General features: G+C 47.9%; 1 long non-coding RNA gene across 2 annotated transcripts; it reads right to left on the reverse strand.

The window, feature by feature from the left end:
• Positions 1-261: 261 nt before the first annotated feature.
• Positions 262-14697, reverse strand: LOC139247033 (uncharacterized). Of its 2 annotated transcripts, none has more exons than XR_011590804.1 (3): positions 14655-14697; positions 11697-11781; positions 262-633 (listed from the first exon to the last, which is right to left on the reverse strand). It is a non-coding gene; the product is annotated as an uncharacterized lncRNA (long non-coding RNA). The 2 variants fall into 2 exon arrangements; XR_011590803.1 differs by lacking the exon at positions 14655-14697 and adding an exon at positions 14221-14308.
• Between the last annotated feature and the right edge of the window lie 5977 nt (positions 14698-20674).

The raw sequence follows: 20674 nt of genomic DNA on the forward strand, positions 1-20674 counted from the left end.
AGTTATAAACCCCAACTGTCAGAATGAACACGATTCAGTCCGGGATGTGAATAACAGCAGAATCCAACCCCTGCAGTCACTTGTGAACTCGCTGATGTCTCAGCAGGTTGCCTGACTGAGAGAATCCCTTGTCCCACTCAGAGCAGGTGAATGGCCTCTCCGCAGTGTGAACTCGCTGGTGTCTCAGAAGGTGGTATGATCGAATGAATCCCTTCCCACATTCAGAGCAGGTGAACGGCCTCTCCCCAGTGTGAACTCGCTGGTGTCTCAGAAGGTGGTATGACCGAGTGAATCCCTTCCCACATTCAGAGCAGCTGAACGGTCTCTCCCCAGTATGAATTCGCCGATGTATTTCCAGCTGGGATGGGTAGTTGAATCGTTTCCCACAATCCCCACATTTAATTGGTTTCTCCCCAGTGTGACTGCACTTGTGTCTCTCCAGGTTGGACGATCGACTGAAGCCTTGTCCACACACAGAGCACGTGTACCGTTTCTCCCCACTGTGAACGGTGCCTTCTGCTTCCATGGTGAAAAGCTGATGATATTCCAGTCCCGATGTATCGAGTGACTGTCAGATCTTGAGGTGATGTTTGGTTTGAGCTTCCAGTCTACAAATCCTCCCCTTTTAACACCCTGTAAAGTGAATTTCAAACAGGAAAAGTGAGTGTGAGAGAGAACCCACAAAAACACAAAGGCAGGTTGTGAAATTGAACTTAATGAGTCTGGTCACTTATGGGGCCGGCACGAGAAAAAAGTGACCATGAAAGCTGCCGGATTGTCGTAATAACACATCTGGATCACTGCTGTCCTTCAGGGAAGGGAAACCACCTCCCTCGACAGGCCCACATGGGAAATTGTTGTTCCCACTGGGCCCAGAAGTACTGGGGGTGAAACCCAGCAGCTTCTCCCCCTCTCCATCCAGCTCAAACTGATGTAACAAACAGACCCACACAGGAGGCCAGTGAGTAACTTTCACATCCAGTACCCACCTGATACAGAGCGGCTGGGAATTGCTGGGCCTGCTGTATAAATGTAAGTTGTTGTTTTCTTGGTGTCGGGGAGGGGCTGCCCCCGGGGTTGCTGGTGCCGGGCCCGGTGGCTCTGACTCGGGGCCCGAGAGTCGCACTCTGTGTTGCCCGGGGACCGAGAGCCGCACTCGGTGTTGCCCGGGGCCCGAGAGCCGCACTCGGTGTTGCCCGGGGCCCCAGAGCCGCACTCGGTGTTGCCCGGGGCCCGAGAGCCGCACTCGGTGTTGCCCGGGGCCCGAGAGCCGCACTCGGTGTTGCCCGGGGCCCGAGAGCCGCACTCGGTGTTGCCCGGGGCCCGAGAGCCGCACTCGGTGTTGCCCGGGGCCCGAGAGCCGCACTCGCTGTTGCCCGGGGCCCGAGAGCCGCACTCGGTGTTGCCCGGGGCCCGAGAGCCGCACTCGGTGTTGCCCGGGGACAGAGAGCCACATTCGGTGCTGCCCGGGGACCGAGATACGCACTCGGTGTTGCCCGGGGACCGAGAGATGCACTCGGTGCTGCCCGGAGACCGAGAGCCGCACTCGGTGTTGCCCGGGGACCGAGAGCTGCACTCGGTGTTGCCCGGGGACTGAGAGCCGCACTCGGTGTTGCCCGGAGACCGAGAGCCGCACTCGGTGTTGCCCGGAGACCGAGAGCCGCACTCGGTGTTGCCCGGGGACCGAGAGCTGCACTCGGTGTTGCCCGGGGACCGAGAGCCACACTCGGTGTTGCCCGGGGAATGAGAGCCACAATCGGTGTTGCCCGGGGCCCGAGAGCCACACTCGGTGTTGCCCGGGGACTGAGATCCGCACTCGGTGTTACCCGGGGACTGAGAGCCACAATCGGTGCTGCCCGGGGACCGAGATCCGCACTCGGTGTTGCCCGGGGACTGAGAGCCACACTCGGTGTTGCCCGGGGCCCGAGAGCCACACTCGGTGTTGCCCGGGGACTGAGAGCCGCACTCGGTGTTACCCGGGGACTGAGATCCGCACTCGGTGTTGCCCGGGGCCCGAGAGCCGCACTCGGTGTTGCCCGGGGCCCGAGAGCCGCACTCGGTGTTGCCCGGGGCCCGAGAGCCGCACTCGGTGTTGCCCGGGGCCCGAGAGCTGCACTCGGTGTTGCCCGGGGCCCGAGAGCCGCACTCGGTGTTGCCCGGGGCCCGAGAGCCGCACTCGGTGTTGCCCGGGGACAGAGAGCCACATTCGGTGCTGCCCGGGGACCGAGATACGCACTCGGTGTTGCCCGGGGACCGAGAGATGCACTCGGTGCTGCCCGGGGACTGAGAGCTGCACTCGGTGTTGCCCGGGGACTGAGAGCTGCACTCGGTGTTGCCCGGGGACTGAGAGCCGCACTCGGTGTTGCCCGGAGACCGAGAGCCGCACTCGGTGTTGCCCGGAGACCGAGAGCCGCACTCGGTGTTGCCCGGGGACTGAGAGCTGCACTCGGTGTTGCCCGGGGACTGAGAGCCGCACTCGGTGTTGCCCGGAGACCGAGAGCCGCACTCGGTGTTGCCCGGAGACCGAGAGCCGCACTCGGTGTTGCCCGGGGACCGAGAGCTGCACTCGGTGTTGCCCGGGGAATGAGAGCCGCACTCGGTGTTGCCCGGGGAATGAGAGCCACAATCGGTGTTGCCCGGGGCCCGAGAGCCACACTCGGTGTTGCCCGGGGACTGAGATCCGCACTCGGTGTTACCCGGGGACTGAGAGCCACAATCGGTGCTGCCCGGGGACCGAGATCCGCACTCGGTGTTGCCCGGGGACTGAGAGCCACACTCGTTGTTGCCCGGGGCCCGAGAGCCACACTCGGTGTTGCCCGGGGACTGAGATCCGCACTCAGTGTTACCCGAGGACTGAGAGCCGCACTCGGTGTTGCCCGGGGACTGAGAGCCGCACTCGGCGTTGCCCGGGGCCCGAGAGCTGCACTCGGTGCTGCCCGGCGACCGAGATCCACACTCGGTGCTGCCAGGGGACCGAGAGCCACACTCGGTGCTGCCAGGGGACCGAGAGCCACACTCGGTGTTGCCCGGGGACCGAGAGCCGCACTCGGTGTTGCCCGGGGACCGAGAGCCGCACTTGGTGCTGCCCGGGGACTGAGAGCCACACTCGGTGTTGCCCGGGGACTGAGAGCCGCACTCGGTGTTGCCCGGGGACTGAGAGCCACACTCGGCGTTGCCCGGGGACTGAGAGCCACACTCGGTGTTGCCCGGTGACTGAGAGCCACACTCGGTGTTGCCCGGGGACTGAGTGCCACACTCGGTGTTGCCCGGGGCCCGAGTGCCGCACTCGGTGTTGCCCGGGGACTGAGAGCCACACTCGGTGTTGCCCGGGGACTGAGAGCCGCACTTGGTGCTGCCCGGGGCCTGAGAGCCACACTCGGTGTTGCCCGGGGACTGAGAGCCGCACTCGGTGTTGCCCGGGGACTGAGATCCGCACTCGGTGCTGCCCGGGGACTGAGAGCCGCACTTGCTGCTGCCCGGGGCCTGAGAGCCACACTCGGTGTTGCCCGGGGACTGAGAGCCACACTCGGTGTTGCCCGGGGACTGAGAGCCGCACTTGGTGTTGCCCGGGGACTGAGAGCCACACTCGTATAAAAGGAGGCAGACAAAAAGCAGGAAACTGTAGACTAGTTTAGCCTAACATCTTTGGTTGGGAAAATGTTGAAGAGTTCATTCTTAAAGAAGCATTCGCACCACATTTGGAAAAACATAATTCGGTCAGGCAGAGTCAGCATGGATTTATGAAGGGGAAGTTAAGTTTGACAAATTTGCTGGAATTGTTTGAGCATGCAACGAACATAGAAACATAGAAATATAGGTGCAGGAGTAGGCCATTCGGCCCTTCGAGCCTGCACCACCATTCAATATCATGGCTGATCATTCCTTCAGTACCCCTTTCCTGCTTTCTCTCCATACTTCTTGATCCCCTTAAATGTAAGAGCCATATCTAACTCCCTCTTGAATATATCCAGTGAACTGGCCTCAACAACTCTCTGCGGCAGGGAATTCCACAGGTTAACAACTCTCTTGAGTGAAGAAGTTTCTCCTCATCTCAGTCCTAAATGGCCTACCCCTTATCCTAAATGCAATGATTATTTTCATTTTTGGTGTTATTCAAAACAGGTGGAAATACACAGCAAATCAAAACTTAAAAAAATTAGAAGAAAATATGCAATATTAGCCAACTAAATCAGTTCTCTATTAGGCAATGGCATCCATCATCAAACTCCTTCTCTGCTTGTACCATGTTGAAAAAAATTCTGAAATTAAATATTTTTGTCCTCAAATATCAGTCTATTTTTAAACAGTATGCGAAAGTTATAATTTTATCTCATCTCAAAATCACTAATCCATCATTCAGACCATGCCTGGACATTTGGAAGAAATGCATTCTTTCTATTTTTGTCTTGTACAATACCAAACATTCAGGAATTCATTTTTCACATTTGATCGGTCAGTTTCTCCTCAATACTGTCAGAGGTGCTTTCGATGAATTATGTTCCACTTCACATCACGGGCCAGGGTGGATAAAGTAGGTGTGGTGTATTTGGACTTCCAGAAGGTATTTGACAAGGTGCCACATAAAAGGTTACTGCACAAGATAAAAGTTCACGGGGCTGGGGGTAATATATTAGCATGGATAGAGGATTGGCTAACTAACAGACAACAGAGAGTCTGTGTAAATGGTTCATTCTCGGGTTGGCAATCAGTAATGAGTGGGGTGCCGCAGGCATCAGTGCTGGGACCCCAACTATTTACAATCTATATTAACGACTTGGAAGAAGGGACCACGGGGCCACTGTACAGCAAAATTCTAAAAGGAAAAGGGTGTTAAAAAAACAAGCCTGAAGGCTTTGTGTCTTAATGCAAGGAGTATCCGTAATAAGGTGGATGAATCAACTGTGCAAATAGATGTTAACAGATATGATGTGATTGGGATTACAGAGACGTGGCTACAGAATGACCAGGTCTGGGTACTCAACATCCAGGGCTATTCAACATTCAGAAAGGATAGAATAAAAGGAAAAGGAGTTGGGGTAGCATTGCTGGTTAAAGAGGAGATTAATGCAATCATTAGGAAGGACATGAGCTTGGATGATGTGGAATCTATATGGGTCGAGCTGCAGAACACCAAAGGGCAAAAAACATCCGTGGGAGTTGTGTTCAGACTCCAAACAGCAGTGGTGATGTTGGGGAGGGCATCAAACAGGAAATTAGGGGTGCATGCAATAAAGGTGCAGCAGTTATAATGGTGACTTTAATATGCACACAGATTGGGTTAACCAAACTCGAACCATTACTATGAGGCTGCAGAGTGACTTGAATATGTTAGGTGAGTGGGCAAATGCATGGCAGATGAAGTATAATGTGGATAAATGTGAGGTTATCCACTTTGGTGGTAAAAACAGAGAGACAGACTATTATCTGAATGGTGACAGATTAGGAAAAGGGAAGGTGCAACGAGACCTGGGGGTCATGGTACATCAGTCATTGAAGGTTGGCATGCATGTACAGCAGGCGGTTAAGAAAGCAAATGGCATGTTGGCCTTCATAGCGAGGGGATTTGAGTACAGGGGCAGGGAGGTGTTGCTACAGTTGTAGAAGGCCTTGGTGAGGCCACACCTGGAGTATTGTGTACAGTTTTGGTCTCCTTACCTGAGGAAGGACATTCTTGCTATTGAGGGAGTGCAGCGAAGGTTCACCAGACTGATTCCCGGGACGGCGGGACTGACCTATCAAGAAAGACTGGATCAACTGGGCTTGTATTCACTGGAGTATAGAAGAATGAGAGGGGACCTCATAGAAATGTTTAAAATTCTGACGGGTTTAGACAGGTTAGATGCAGGAAGAATGTTCCCAATTTTGGGCAAGTCCAGAACCAGGGTTCAGAGTCTAAGGATAAGGGGTAAGCCATTTAGGACCGAGATGAGGAGAAACTTCTTTACCCAGAGAGTGGTGAACCTGTGGAATTCTCTACCACAGAAAGTAGTTGAGGCCAGTTCACTAAATATATTCAAAAAGGAGTTAGATGAAGTCCTTACTACGAGGGGAATCAAGGGATATGGCGAGAAAGCAGAAAGGGGGTACTGAAGTTGCATGTTCAGCCATGAACTCATTGAATGGTGGTACAGGCTAGAAGGTCAGAATGGCCTAGTCCTGCACTTATTTTCTATGTGTCTATGTAACGTAGCCAAGTTTGCTGATGATACAAAGATGGGAGGAAAAGCAATGTGTGAGGAGGACACAAAAAATCTGCAAAAGGACATAGACAGGCTAAGTAAGTGGGCAACAATTTGGCAGATGGAGTATAATGTTGGAAAGTGTGAAGTGAGGCACGATGGCAGAAAAAAAATCAAAGATCAAGTTATTATTTTAATGGAGAAAGATTGCAAAGTGCTGCAGTACAACGGGACCTGGGGTTACTTGTGCATGAAACACAAAAGGTTAGAATTCAGGTACAGCAAGTGATCAGGAAGGCCAGTGCAATCTTTTCCTTTATTGCAAAGGGTTTGGAGTATAAAAGCAGGGAGGGCTTGCTACAGTTATACAGGTTATTAGTGAGGCCACACCTGGAATACTGCATGCAGTTTTGGTTTCCATATTTATGAAAGGATATACTTGCTTTGGAGGAAGTTGAGAGAAGATTCACTGGGTTGATTCCGGAGATGAGGGGTTGACTTATGAGAAAAAGTTGAGGAGGTTGGGCCTCTACTCATTGAATTCAGAAGAATGAATGAAAGGTGGTTTATCGAAACGTATAAGAATATGAGGGGGCTTGACAAGGTAGTCGTAGAGAGGATGTTTTCACTGATAGGGGAGACTAGAACTAGGGGGCATAATCTTAGAATAAGTGCTCCCCCCATTTAAAACTGAGAGGAGGAGACATTGTTTTATCTCAGAGGGTTGTACACCTGTGGAATTCGCTGCCTCAGAGACCTGTGTAAGCTGGGACATTGAATATATTTAAGACAGAGATAGACAGTGTCTTAACCGATAAGGGAATAAGGGGTTATGGGGAACGGGCGGGGAAGTGAAGCTGAGTCCATGATCGGATCAACCATGATTGGATTAAATGGCGGAGAACTCTCGAGGGGCCGTATGGCCTAGTCCTGATCCTACTTCTTATTTTCTTATTTTCTTATATAGTGGGTGTCTGGTATGAGAGTGTGGATTTGACTCTATCTGTCCATCTCTGGTATGTGGATGAGGGTTTTACTCTGTATGTTAGTTTCTGATATGAGAGGTGGATTTTATCCTGTACCTGGCAATTTCTGGTAATTGCCTGTGGGTTTCATTCTGTATCAAAAAGGGCCACATTACAACATAATTCTAAAGGGACAAAGAGTGTTAAAAAAACAAGCCTGAAAGCTCTGATTCTCAAAGCGAGGAGCATTTGCAATAATGTGGACAAATTAACTGCACAGATAGCTGTTAACGGATATGATGTAATTGGGATTACTGAGACATGGCTCCAGGGTAACCAAAGCTGGGAACATAACATCCTGGGGTATTCAATATTCAGGAAGAATAGCCAGAAAGGAAAAGGAGGTGGGGTAGTGTTAATGGTTAAAGAGGAGGTTAATGCAATAGTCAGGGAGGACATTAGCTGGGATAATGTGGAATCTATATGGGTAGAGCTGTGAAACACCAAAGGGCAGAAAACGTTAGTTGGGGTTGTGTACAGACCAGCAAACAGTAGTAGGGAGGTTGGGGATGGCATCAAACAGGAAATTAAGGACGCGTGCAATAAGGGTATAGCAGTTATCATGGGTGACAACCTACATATTGATTGGGCTAACCAAACTTGTAGCAATACTGTGGTGGAAAACTTTCTAGAGTGTTTCAGAGATGGTTTTCTCGACCAATATGTCGAGGAACCTACGGGTGAGCAGGCCATCCTTGACTGGGTTTTGTGTAACGAGAGAGGATTAATTAGCAATCTGGTCATGCGAGGCTCCTTGGGGAAGAGTGACCACAATGTGGTAGAATTCTTCATTAAGATGGAGAGCAACCCAGTTAACTCAGAGACTAGGGTCCGGAACTTAAAGGAAACTTCGATGATATGAGACATGATTTGGTTGGGATAAACTGGCGAATGATACTTAAAGGGTTGACGGTGGATAGGCAATGGAAGACATTTAAAGATCACATGGATGAATTACAACTATTGTACATCCATGTCTGGCGTAAAAATACAACAGGAAAGGTGGCTCAACCGTGGCTAACAAGGGAAATTAGGGACAGTGTTAAATGCAAGGAAGAGACATATAAATTGGCCAGAAAAAGCAGCAAACCTGAGGACTGGGAGAAATTTAGAATTCAGCAGAGGAGGACTAAGGGTGTAATTAGGAGGAGGAAAATAGAATATGAGAGTAAGCTTGCAGGGAACATAAAAACTGACTGCAAAAGCTTCTATATATATGTGAAGAGAAAAAGATTAGTGAAGTCTAATGTAGGCCCCTTGCAGTCAGAATCAGGTGAATTCATAATAGTGAACAGGAAATGGCAGACCAACTGAACAAATACTTTGGTTCTGTCTTCACTAAGGAAGTCACGAATAACCTCCCAAAAATACTAGGGGACTGAGGGTCTAGCAGGAAGGAGGAACTTAGGGAAATCCTGATTAGTCAGGAAATGCTTGCAGGGAACCTGAAGGCCGATAAATCCCCAGGGTCTGATAGTCTGCGTCCCAGAGTAGTTAAAGAAGTGGCCCTAGAAATAGTAGATGCACTGGTGGTCATTTTTCAAAATTCCATGGACTCTGGATCAGTACCTATGGATTGGAGCGTAGTTAATGTAACCCCACTTTTTAAAAAAGGAGGGAAGAGAGAAAACAGGGAATTATAGACCAGTTAGCCTGACATCGGTGGTGGGGAAAAGGCTGGAATCAATTAAAGATATAATAGCAGAGCATTTGGAAAGCAGTGACAGGATCGGTCCAAGTCAGCATGGATTTATTAAAGGGAAATCATGCTTGACAAATCTTCGAGAGGTTTTTGAGCATGTAACTAGTAGAGTGGATAAGGGAGAACCAGTGGATGTGGTGTATTTGGAATTTCAAAAGGCTTTTGACAAGGTCCCACACCAGAGAATAGTGTGCAAAATTAAAGCACATGGTATTGGGGGTAATGTACTGACGTGGATAGAGAACTGGTTGGCAGACAGGAAGCAAAGAGTGGGATAAACGGATCCTTTTCAGAATGGCAGGCAGTGACTAGTGGGGTGCCACAAGGTTCAGTGCTGGGATCCCAGCTACTTACAATATATATATTAATGATTTAGACGATGGAATTGAAAGTAATATCTCCAAGTTTGCAGATGACACTAAAGCTGGGTGGCAGTGTGAGCTGTGAGGAGGATGCGAAGAGGCTGCAGGTTGACTTGGACAGGTTAGGTGAATGGGCAATTGCATGGCAGATGCAGTATAATGTGGATAAATGAGAGGTTATCCACTTTGGTGGCAAAAACAGGAAGGCAGGTTATTACCTGAATGGTGACAGATTAATAAAAGGGGAGGTTCAAAGAGATCTGGGTGTCATGGTAGATCAGTCACTGAAGGTCGGCATGCAGGTACAGCAGGCAGTAAAGAAAGCAACTGTCACGCTGGCCTTCATAGCGAGAGGATTTGAGTGTAGGAGCAGGGAGGTGTTACTGCAGTTGTAGAGGGCCTTGGTGAGACACACCTTGAGTATGGTGTGCAGTTTTGGTCTCTTAATCTGAGCAAGGACGTGCTTGCTATTGAGGGAGTGCAGTGAAGGTTCACCAGACTGATTCCCGGGATGGCAGGACTGACATATGAAGAAAGACTGGATCGGCTAGGCTTGCACTCACTGGAATTTAGAAGAATGAGAGGGGATCTCATAGAAACATATAAAATTATGACAGGACTGGACAAGTTCGATGCAAGAAGAATGATCCCGATGTTGGAGAAGTCCAGAACCAGGCGTCACAGTCTAACGATAAGGGGTAAGCCATGTCAGAATGAAATGAGGAGAAACTTTTTCACCCAGAGAGTGGTAAACCTGTGCAATTCTCTACCACAGAAAGTTGTGGTGTCCAGTTCGTTGGATATATTCAAGAGGGAGTTAGATGTGGTCCTTCCGGCTAAGGGGATCAAGGGGTAGGGAGAGAAAGCGGGAGTGGGGTACTGAAGTTGCATGATCAACCATGATTATATTGAATGGCGGTGCAGGCTCGAAGGGCCAAATGGCCAACTCCTGCATCTATTTTCTATGTTTCTTTCCATTCTTGGTGTGTGAGTGTGTGTTCTGTGCTGTATCTGTCCATCTCTTACGTGAATGTGAGCTCTACTCCATACCCGTCATTCTCCAGTATGTTGGTATTGTTTTACTGTGTACCACCAATTCCTGATAGAGTATTCGTTTTACTTTTTAACTGTCAATTTGTGTTATGGAGGTGAGTGTTTATGCTGACTTGGTCGGTCTCTGGTAAATGAGTCTGAGTTTCACTCTGCATCTATCTGTCTCTGCTGTGAGTGTGGGCCTTTCTCTGTATCTCTGCATTTGTTATGGGAGTCTGGCTTTTATTTTGTACCTGTCACGTTCTGACATGTGATTGTGGGCCTTACTCTATACCTGCAGTTTCTGCTTAATTGTGAGTGGACTTTCCTTTGTACATGTCAGTTTCTGGTATGAAAGAGAGATCTTTACTCTGTACCTGTCAATTACTGGTTTGTGAGTCTGGGCATGTCACTGTATGTCAATTTATGTTATGGGAATATGGATTGTAATATGTCAGCCTCTGATATGTGAGTGTGGGTTTTATACTGTATCACTCAGTCTCTGATATGCAAGTGTGTATATTTTTCTGTAACTGTCAGGTTTTGGCGTGTGTTGAGGTTTAATCTGTGCCTCTCAGTTTCTGATATGTTAGATTGTACCTGCTACTTGATTGTGTGTTTTCGACTGTATCTGTCAGTTCCTGCTATGCGAGTGTGGAATTTACTCTGTATTTGCCAGTCTCTGGTATGTGAACGTGAGAATCAATTTTACATTTAACCTGTATTTCTCTGATATGTGAGTGAAGATTTTGCCTTCTCCTTGTCATTTTTTCTGATGTGTGGGTGTGGGTTTTACTCTGCCCCTATCAGTTTCGGCGATGCAAGTAACAATTTTACTTACGGCCTTTCAGTTGTCCGATATGTGCCCATGGGATTTACACTTTACCTGTCACTCTCTGGTATGCAAGTGGGGATTTTATTCTATTACTGTCACTTTCATATATGTGGGTGTGTGTTATATACTGTATCTGTCAGTCTGTGGTGCGGGAATGTGGGTTTTATTCTGCACCTGTCATCTTCTGGTATGTTCGGGGGGTTAAATACTGAATCCGTCAGATTCTGAAACATGAATATGGCTTTTGCTCTGTACCCATCAGCTTCTGATATGCGAGTGTGGTTTATACATTCTATTGGACATTTTTTCTGATAGATGATTGTCTTTTATTCTCTACCTGCCAGTTTCTGGCAAGTGAGTGTGTGTGTTTAATGTACCTGTCAGTGTGATCTGTTTCAATGGTGAAACAGCATCTGATTCTACTGCTCCATGTGGCTGTAAGGTTCACAATGTAACTCTGCCACTTCGGATCACTATGGGACTGACAGCTTCTGCTGCCTGTGACAATAGGATTGAGGACAGTTCTGTGTGTCTGCGCTCTGTGAGTGATAATCTACTTACTGTGTGTGAGAAGGAGCTGCCTGCACTGTTCCTTGTGTTCCGGGTGGAAGAAAGCTCACATTTGTTCTGGCTGAAGAATTTTGCTCTGAGAATAATAATACGAGAACATTATTAGTTCTAAGATATGGATGCGGGGGAGATTATGAGGGAGTGACAATGTATCTCTCGACCACCAGCAACATGGTTCTGGAGAACTCAGCTCACCGTAACAATATAACCCGTCTTTAAAATATCTTCTCCCACACTCCTCTCCTGGTGCCTGCAATAGATGCACTTTGTGAAACTCCCCACATCCTCACTGTCAGGCTGTGTTTCCACTGCTCACTGTCCAAGAACAACAGACACAGTGAGATTGGAACTGAATCAGGAAAATTCACTGCTGATTTGGGGAAAGAAGGCAGCAATGATTGGAAAGAGCGAGGTGGTTTACTTTCACTGTTACCTTATACTGTCCGCACAAGCCCGAGAATGGCCTCTCCCTTCCCCCACTCACATCATGTCCCGGAACTAGTTCCTGATCCACTCTGCCCCTTACAGACAGCCCCCGAGGGAACTAAACCAGGAACGTTCACTCCTGGTTTGGAGAGAGAAAGCAGCAGATTGTAAATAGCAGATTCTGCCCATTCTGTCTTCCTTACCCTAGACACACACAGCCCAAGAATGGCCTCTCCCTTCCCCCACTCACACCACGCACTGACACTGGTTCTTGCTCCACTCTGCCTCCCCCGGGACTAAATGCCGATCTCTGAGCCCATCTGCGGACATGCTCCCAAAGCGCTGCAAAGCTGTCAGGAGGCTGCTGCTCGCTGCCTTACCCCGGGGTCGTGGTGTCTCCATTCCCGGCTGTTTTAAACCATCTTCCTCAACTCACTGAGTGAATGGTGATCCCAGGCAGGACTGGGAGAGGGGAGGGCGCATGTGCTCTTCTGCTCACTGGGAATCGACACAGGGGGCGGGGCTGAACCGCACATGCGCAGCTCTCTGCAATAATTCAATCTGTAAAAATCAAAGTGCACTTTTCCCAATTTACTTTTATCAGAATCTGAGCAAAGGAACTGGGCCTGGGGGGAAAGGACAGAGAATGATTAAAGCTGCAAGCCTTGTCCCATGGAGATGATCAATTTGAATCATTCCGTGCAGGATGTTTCTCTCCATGAGCCCGTCTTCACAAAGCAATCCTGCAGCAACATTGGAGGGACGAGGGAGTGGGAGTGTTTGCTGGGACCTTACAGGAGTTAATATCTGACAGAAACAGTCCGAGATCAGTTTAATTAGAGTAAAACACTCGGTCACTGAGAGGAATACTGAAGTGCATAATCAAGGGGCTATAGTGAGGGAGGAACTTAATTCAATAACTATTCATAATGAAGTAGTACTCGGTAAAATAATGGGACTAAAGGCAGACAAGTCACCTTGCCTGATGGTTTACATCGTAGGGTCTTAAGAGAAGTGGCTGCAGAGATAGTGGTCACATGAGTTGTAATCTACCAAAATTCGCTGGATTCTGGGGCAGTCCAAACAGATTGGAAAACTGCAAATGTAACGCCTCTCTCTAAAAAAGAAGGCAGACAAAAAGCAGGAGACTATAGACTAGTTAGCCTAACATCTGTCATTGGGAAAATGCTGGAGTCCATTATTAAGGAAGCAGTAGTGGGACATTTGGAAAAGCATGATTCAATCAAGCAGAGTCAGTATGGCTTTATGAAAGGGAAATCATGTTTGACAAATTTGCTGGAGTACTTTGAGGATGTAATGAGTAGGATGGATAAGGCGGAACCAGTGTATGTGGTGTATTTGGATTTTCCAGAAGGTATTTTATAAGGTGCCACATAAGAGGTTACTGCACAAGATAAAAGCTTACCGGGTTGGGGGCAGTATATTAGCATGGATAGAGGATAGGCTAACTAACAGAAAACAGAGAGTCGGGATAAATGGGTCTTTTTCCGGTTGGCAAATGGTAACTAGTGGGATGCCGCAGGTATCGGTGCTGGGTCCTCAACTATTTACAATCTATATTAATGAATTGGAAGAAGGGACCGAGTGTAATAAAGCCAAGTTTGCTGATGATACAAAGATGGGTGGAAAAGCAAATTGAGGACACAAAAAATCTGCAAAGGGATATCGACAGGTGAAATGAGTGGGCAAAAATTTGTCAGATGGAGTATAATATGGGAAATTGTGAGGTTATCCACGTTGGCAGAAATAATAGAAAAGCAGATTATAATTTAAATGGAGAAAAATTGCACAGTGCTAGAGGACAGAGAGACCTGAGGGTGTTTGTGCATAAAACACAAAAAGTTAGTCTGCAGGTTCAGGACGTAGTCAGGAAGGTAAATGTAATGTTGGCCTTTATTGTCAGGGGGATAGAATAAAAAGCAGAGAAGTCCTGCTCCAAGTGTGCAGGGTATTGGTGATACCACACCTGGAACACTGTGTGTTTAAGCAGAGAATCCTGCTCCAAGTGTGCAGGGTATTGGTGGGACCACACCTGGAATACTGTGTGTTTAAGGAAGGATATACTTACACTGGAGGCTGTTCAGAGGTTGATTCCGGCGAGGAGGGGGTTCTCTGATGAGGACAGGTTGAGCAGGTTGGGACGATACACTTTGGAGATCAGAACAATGTGAGAAATCCGAGGTGTGAGAGTAAAATAACTCAGCTGTTACTTTACCAAGGTGGCCGCGCATGCGCTTTGCTGCTCAGTGAACCAAGATGGCGGACGACTGACCCTGCCTTCCTGTACAAAGATGGCCGCCGTTACCCCGGGCCTGTGACCGGGAGAAAGCCTCGAGGCTGCAGCCGCCGATATTCCGGTTGATATTCCGGGCTTGCGGCGGGCACCAGTTGTTTATGAAGCCTCCCCGGCTCCCCGCTGGTCCATTACTCACCTCCGCCCCGCGGAGATGGAGCTGTTTTGCGGAACACATTTCACCACACGCGCTTCGCCATTACACGCACCGCGCATGCTCCAAATACAGCCAGGTCTCGCGCCTGCGCACTGTGCCTCTGTAGTCTGTGCTCGGCATATTCTCCATCGCGGGGAATGCTGGGTATATACCCAAGACCACTTTAGTTAATGGGACAGGTAATACTGGGCTCCCATTGGGCACTGAACCATGTTCATTCTGGCACTGAGACTTTGTATCTGCTGCTCTGAATAACCCTGTACCTGAGCTGGAGATTAGTGTTCTGTCTCAGTATTGTTTCAAACACCGTGTGTCCAATATTTAATTTCTCCATAATAAAAGTAGACTAATTAATGTTCCCTTCCCTTCCATGTTGGGCCTTTTCTTACTCCAGATTAGTTCACTTTTCCCACATCAAATCCCAAACTTGTTTCGTTTGATTATACGGCTTGTGAATGTCTCAGACTGAACCGGCGTGTCTCACTTTACACTCATTTGACGTTCATTTCAACCAACCCTTGAAAGAACTATCTTGCGTAAGATTGTAACTCTGTTATTTTCTGTATTATTTGATGATTTTTGAATGCGGTTAATAAATCTCCACACATACTGCATGTGATGAACTTTGAAATGTTCTGACCTTTGTAATTGCCTTTGCTAATTTTGATGGGTTAGTTGATTATAAATACTTGTTACTAACATACCTTGCAGTATTTCTTGTATCAAAATAATTGTTTAACTACTTCCTTTATCAGGTCTTTAGCTTCCCCACTGATCTCTGTTTCCTCTTGTGGGGGAATCGAGAACTAGGTGGCAAAGCCTGAGCATAAGGGGGCGCCCATTTAAAATGGAAATGAAGAGGAATTTCTTCTCTCAGATGGTCGTGAATCTTTGAAATTCTCTACCCCAATGAACAGTGGAGTCTGGGCCATTGAAAATATTTAATTTGCAGATAGAATGCTTTTTGAAAGATGGTGGAGTCAAGGTTTATGGGGAGAGGGCAGGGAAGCGGAATTGAGGCCAAGATCAGATCAGCCAAGATCTTATTGAATGGCGGGTTGGGCTGAAGGGGCCAGATGGCCTACTGCAGCTCCTATTTCATATGTTCTTAGCCTTGGTTAGGGGCTGGGTTTAGATGTAGGTTTAGTGGTTGTGGTTTGTGGTTATTTGTTAGGATTGGGATTAGTGATTGGGATAGTCAATAGGATATTCGGCTTAGGATATAGTGATTAACTTAGAAAATAATATTGGTAATATAAGTGTTACTGGACATGCACTTTTCCATTTCATGTTTTTAACCTCACAGAGCCGAGTCACAAAACAACATCACAATGTGTTCATTCAAGGAACTTTCTTTCCTGTGCAAGCCTCATTTCCTCCCTTCTTTCTGTCAACAGCACATCGTCATCTCTACATTTCTCATGGAAAGCTAAATTAGTGACATTAGATTTGGGGATTTGGGGCAATAACAGATGGATACAATTGTTGCGCTGGTTACATCTCATCATCAGCCTGCCTGAAAAGGAATTCTGAAAATAATCTGTCACCAGGCCTCACCAGTCACCGTCTGATTCCTCCATCGTCTCTTCATTCATTACCCACCTTTCCTTCTAAGTAGAACTGCTTTCACCGGCATGACCATTCCCCATACTGAAGCTCTCTAATTCCCGAGCAGAGCATAAAGTCCAGCACAGAATGGTAATAACAAATGGCCCATTTCTGTGTAATTTTGTAGTCCCAGTGTAAGGGGTCCCTGGATTTGATGTCTCAGTCTTACTGGTCCCTGGATTTGTTGTCACGGTATTATTAATCTCTCAATTTGGTGTCACGGTGTAATTCATCCTGGATTTGATGCCTCATTGTAACTGGTCCCTGGATTTGGTGCCTCAGTGTAAGGGCTCCCTGGATATGATGCTTCACTGCAATGGGTCCCTGGATTTGATGCTTCAGTGTAAGGGGTCCCTGGATTTGATGCCTCAGTGTAAGGGGTCCATGGATTTGATGCCTCAGTGCAAGTGGTCCCTGGATTTGGAGTCTCAATGTAAGTGCTCCTGGGATTTGGTGTCCCAATGTAAGTGGTCCCTGGATTTGGTGTCACAATGTAAGGGAATTATGGATTTGTTGTCAACAGCACCTCGTCATTGGGACTGATGACAACCCCGCAGCCCAGCAGCGCATTCAGCACAGAATGATCCCATTAAAATCTATTCCCAATTAACACTACCTATATTAATTCACCAGAAACAGCCCAGTGCCTGCAAGGAACTGCAGCCCCGCAATTAACTTCAGTGAAACACCGTGCAAAACATTTTAAAAGAAAAATAAACCCATCATAGTTCAACAAAGGCAATTAATGGGCAGTAAATCCCACTCACTCATACACCTCATTCAACTCTACACTCCAACTCCCCCTCGCCAACTATTCGTTCACCCCTACTCACCAAACCCCTCACCCCAACTCCTCTATCATCCCATTTCGTTCACACCCTCACCCCAACTCCTCTTTCACACTTCTCTCCAAACATACCTCCCCCAACTCCTCTTTCATTCCTACAGTTTCATTTTCAACATCACTTACACAAGTCATCCACACTGGAGGTAGATCTGAGGAGCTGCTGTGTGATGGTGAGGTGATCACTGGACAATAAAGTGCAGAGACTGATGGGTGGCTGCTCATTACCCTCGGTGAGATTTAATCCCTTTTTCCACTGAATACTGCACACAGATGGTCACCTTGGTAACGGAATGGTCAGTGTGACATCACTTTCTAAACAAGGGCACACAAGGCAATGGGTCATCAATAAATGGTAAAGGGATTAAACACTCTGCAATTACATCGTAAATAATAGGAAATAAAATGCTGAAAAATAACTGGCGAAGAAAATAGCTTATCTCTGTGGAATTCAATAATAGACAATAATAATGATGTGTTTACTTTACACACACACACATTTACACATATATATAGCAAAGACTTTGTGTACACACATTTCAGTTGTTGTGCTTCAGCTGATGCAATATGTTTTATTAGGTTTTGCTGCGGAGGATATAAAGAGACTGCACACTATTCCTCCTCCCGCTGCCTGGGGGAATGGAGCAGATATTTAAAGGGACAGGGACTCCCTTTTCTCTGCCTAGTTATACTTAAAAGAACAGTCCAGCTTATCTCAGAGTGTCGGAGGACTTCACAAGCCGAGCTCCCATTAACAGTCGCTCCCTTCTGTACTGTGCAGTGATTGTAAAGCTGTTTATTTTCAGTGACTTGAGCCTTTCTATAATGTTTCAGTTGTTTTTGATGAACCATTTGATTTGCTTTTCTAATTTGAAAGGATTTCAGAATTGTGCATTGTGAGGAAGGTTTTGTTTAAAGGTGGATTTAAATTTGTTTGAAAATATTCTTTCTAACCCTCCCCCAACCCCACAAATTTTAGAAAACTCTGCAATACCGACTGAGAAGGTCCCAAGTGCGGTCCTTGATCTGGGCTGTTAGTTGTTCTCAGTCAAGGCAGCAGTTCAGGGGTTCTAATTGTCCTCATTACAACTGGTCTAAATATAAGTAAAAATTATCCAGTGCCCTTGCTCTTGAAACCGATCCAGTGACATCAACTGGGAAGTGTGTGGATGTTACTTGAGGGCAGGATTGAACTCGGCTCTGATGCCTATCACAGTGGAAATTTCTATCCTGTACTTAAAGTAACAATTTTGAAACCTACATTTGCAGGGTATTAGAAGGGGAGGATCTGCAGCTTGGAAACTCAAATCAACCATCACGTCAAGATTTGAGGGAATCATCGGATTCATCAGGATCACCTTATCATCAGCCTTTGGAAAAACACCAATCAGAGTGGGGAGAATCAGGACACATGTTCTGTGTATGGATGTACCTTCAACCAATCGTCTAGCCTGTGAGACTCGTGTGCCCAGCTGACTCAACACTGTGAATGTGGGGACAGTGGGAATGGATGCAGTTGCGCGTCGGGTGAAAACACATCAGGGAGAGACCGTTTACCAGCTGAGTGTGGAAAGAGATGCAGTCAGTTATCTCAACAACTGCTGTGTGCACATGTTAAGTGCTGTCGCTGAAAGTGATTAACAGACTGGGTTTTGTTTTCAGTGATCCCGGGAGTGTTAGCTATCCCTAACCTGGACACCAAGGCAAAGAGAGGCACTCTGGAAGGTGTGGGGAACTGGGACTTGTTCCTGAGAGTAACCAAAGGCATGTGAACTGAAACAATCTTGAGTTAGAAAGGAGAAAAGGACCAAAATGGAGCAGTCAGTAATCGGACATCAAAAGTCTCCTCTTAACATGGAGATATCAAATGTTGAAACATTGTGTTATTTGAAATGTCAAATAATACACTCCAGCCACGTTTACGGAATTATTAACATCAGCAGAAACAGATTCCCACTGACAGAACGAACACGATTCAGTTAGGATGTGATTAACAGCAGTAATAACAGTAGAATTCAACCCCTGCAATATCTTGTGAACTACCAAATCAGATGACGGAGTGAATCATTCCCACACTTCCCCAGTGTGAACTCGCTGGAGTTTCAGCAGTACGCATGACTGAGTGAAACCCTGCCCACTCATGGAGCAGGAGAACGGCCTCTCTCCGGTGTGACTGTGACACTGCCTTTCTAGATCAGACCGGGAACTGAATCCCTTCCCACAGTCTCCACATTCCCACGGTTTCTCCATGGTGCGGGTGTCCTTGTGTCTCTCGCGATTGGAAGATCAGTTGAAATTTCATCCACATACAGAACACGTGTAGCTTCTCTCTGCTGTGAATGGTGCAATGTTATTTCAGGCTGTGTAACTGATTGAAGCTCTTTCTAGTGCACAGGAACAATCTCACTCGGATGTTTGTGTGTCGTGGTGCTTTCCCAGATGTTGGAAATATTTTCCCACAGAAAGAAGAGACAAACATTCCTGCTTGCACATTCAAAGGCAGAGGATGTTCATCATTTCCAGCTTATATGGTCGGGTTCAGACCTGCACCAGCTGTGTGCAAAGTGAGAATAAAATCAATGAGATGCTGATTTTCTCTGCTGGCTACTGGGCCTTTTGTGCTGGCCCAATAGGGTGAACCTGGACTGGCCCGATAGGGTGAGACTGTGATGGCCCAATCGTGTGAGACTGCGCTGGCCCGATAGGGTGAGACCGTGATGGCACAATAGTGTGAGCCTGGGCTGGCCCAACAATGTGAGCCTGGGCATTCCCAATAGTGTGAGCCTGGGCTTCCCCAATAGTGTGAGCCCGGGCTGCCCCAATAGTGTGAGCCTGTGCTGGCCCGATAGGTTGAGCCTGGACTGGCCCGATAGGGTGAGCCTGGGCACGCCCGATAATGTGAGCCTAGGCATCCCCAATAGTGTGAGCCCGGGCCGCCCCAATAGAGTGAGCCTGGGCTGGCCCGATAGGTTGAGACTGGGCTGGCCCGATAGGGTGAGCCGGGGCTGGCCCGATAATGTGAGCCTGGGCATCCCCAATTGTGTAATCCCGGGCTGGCCCTATAGTGTGCACTTGGACTGCCCCAATAAGATGCATCAGTGCTGGCCCAATAGGCTGAGACATACAGAGTGGGGTATTACACAGCACTGAAGACCATGTGCTTGCTGAAAGCTTTGACCTCAAATTGCTGGAGAAATACCATCAACGATGTCTTCACAAGATCCTGCAAATCCCCGGGGAGGACAGATACACCAACGTTAGCATCCTTGACCAGGCGAACATCCCCAGCATCGAAGCATTGACCACACTCGACAAGCTCCGCTGGGCGGGCTGCATTGTTCACAAGCCTGACACAAGACTCCCAAAGCAACTGCTCAACTCGGAACTCTTACACGGCATGCGAGCCGAAGGTGGGCAGACGATACGTTCAAAGTCTCTCTGATAAAGAGCAACATCCCCACCGGCACCTGGCCAAAGACCGCCCTAAGTGGAGGAAGTGCATCCGGGAGGGTGCTGAGCAACTTGAGTCCCATCGCCGAGAGCATACCGAAATCTAGCACAGGCAGTGGAAGGAGCGTGCAGCAAACCAGTCCCACACACCCTTTCCTTCAACCACCATC

This window comes from Pristiophorus japonicus, unplaced genomic scaffold, assembly GCF_044704955.1.
Source record: "Pristiophorus japonicus isolate sPriJap1 unplaced genomic scaffold, sPriJap1.hap1 HAP1_SCAFFOLD_252, whole genome shotgun sequence".
Lineage (NCBI taxonomy): Eukaryota > Metazoa > Chordata > Chondrichthyes > Pristiophoridae > Pristiophorus > Pristiophorus japonicus.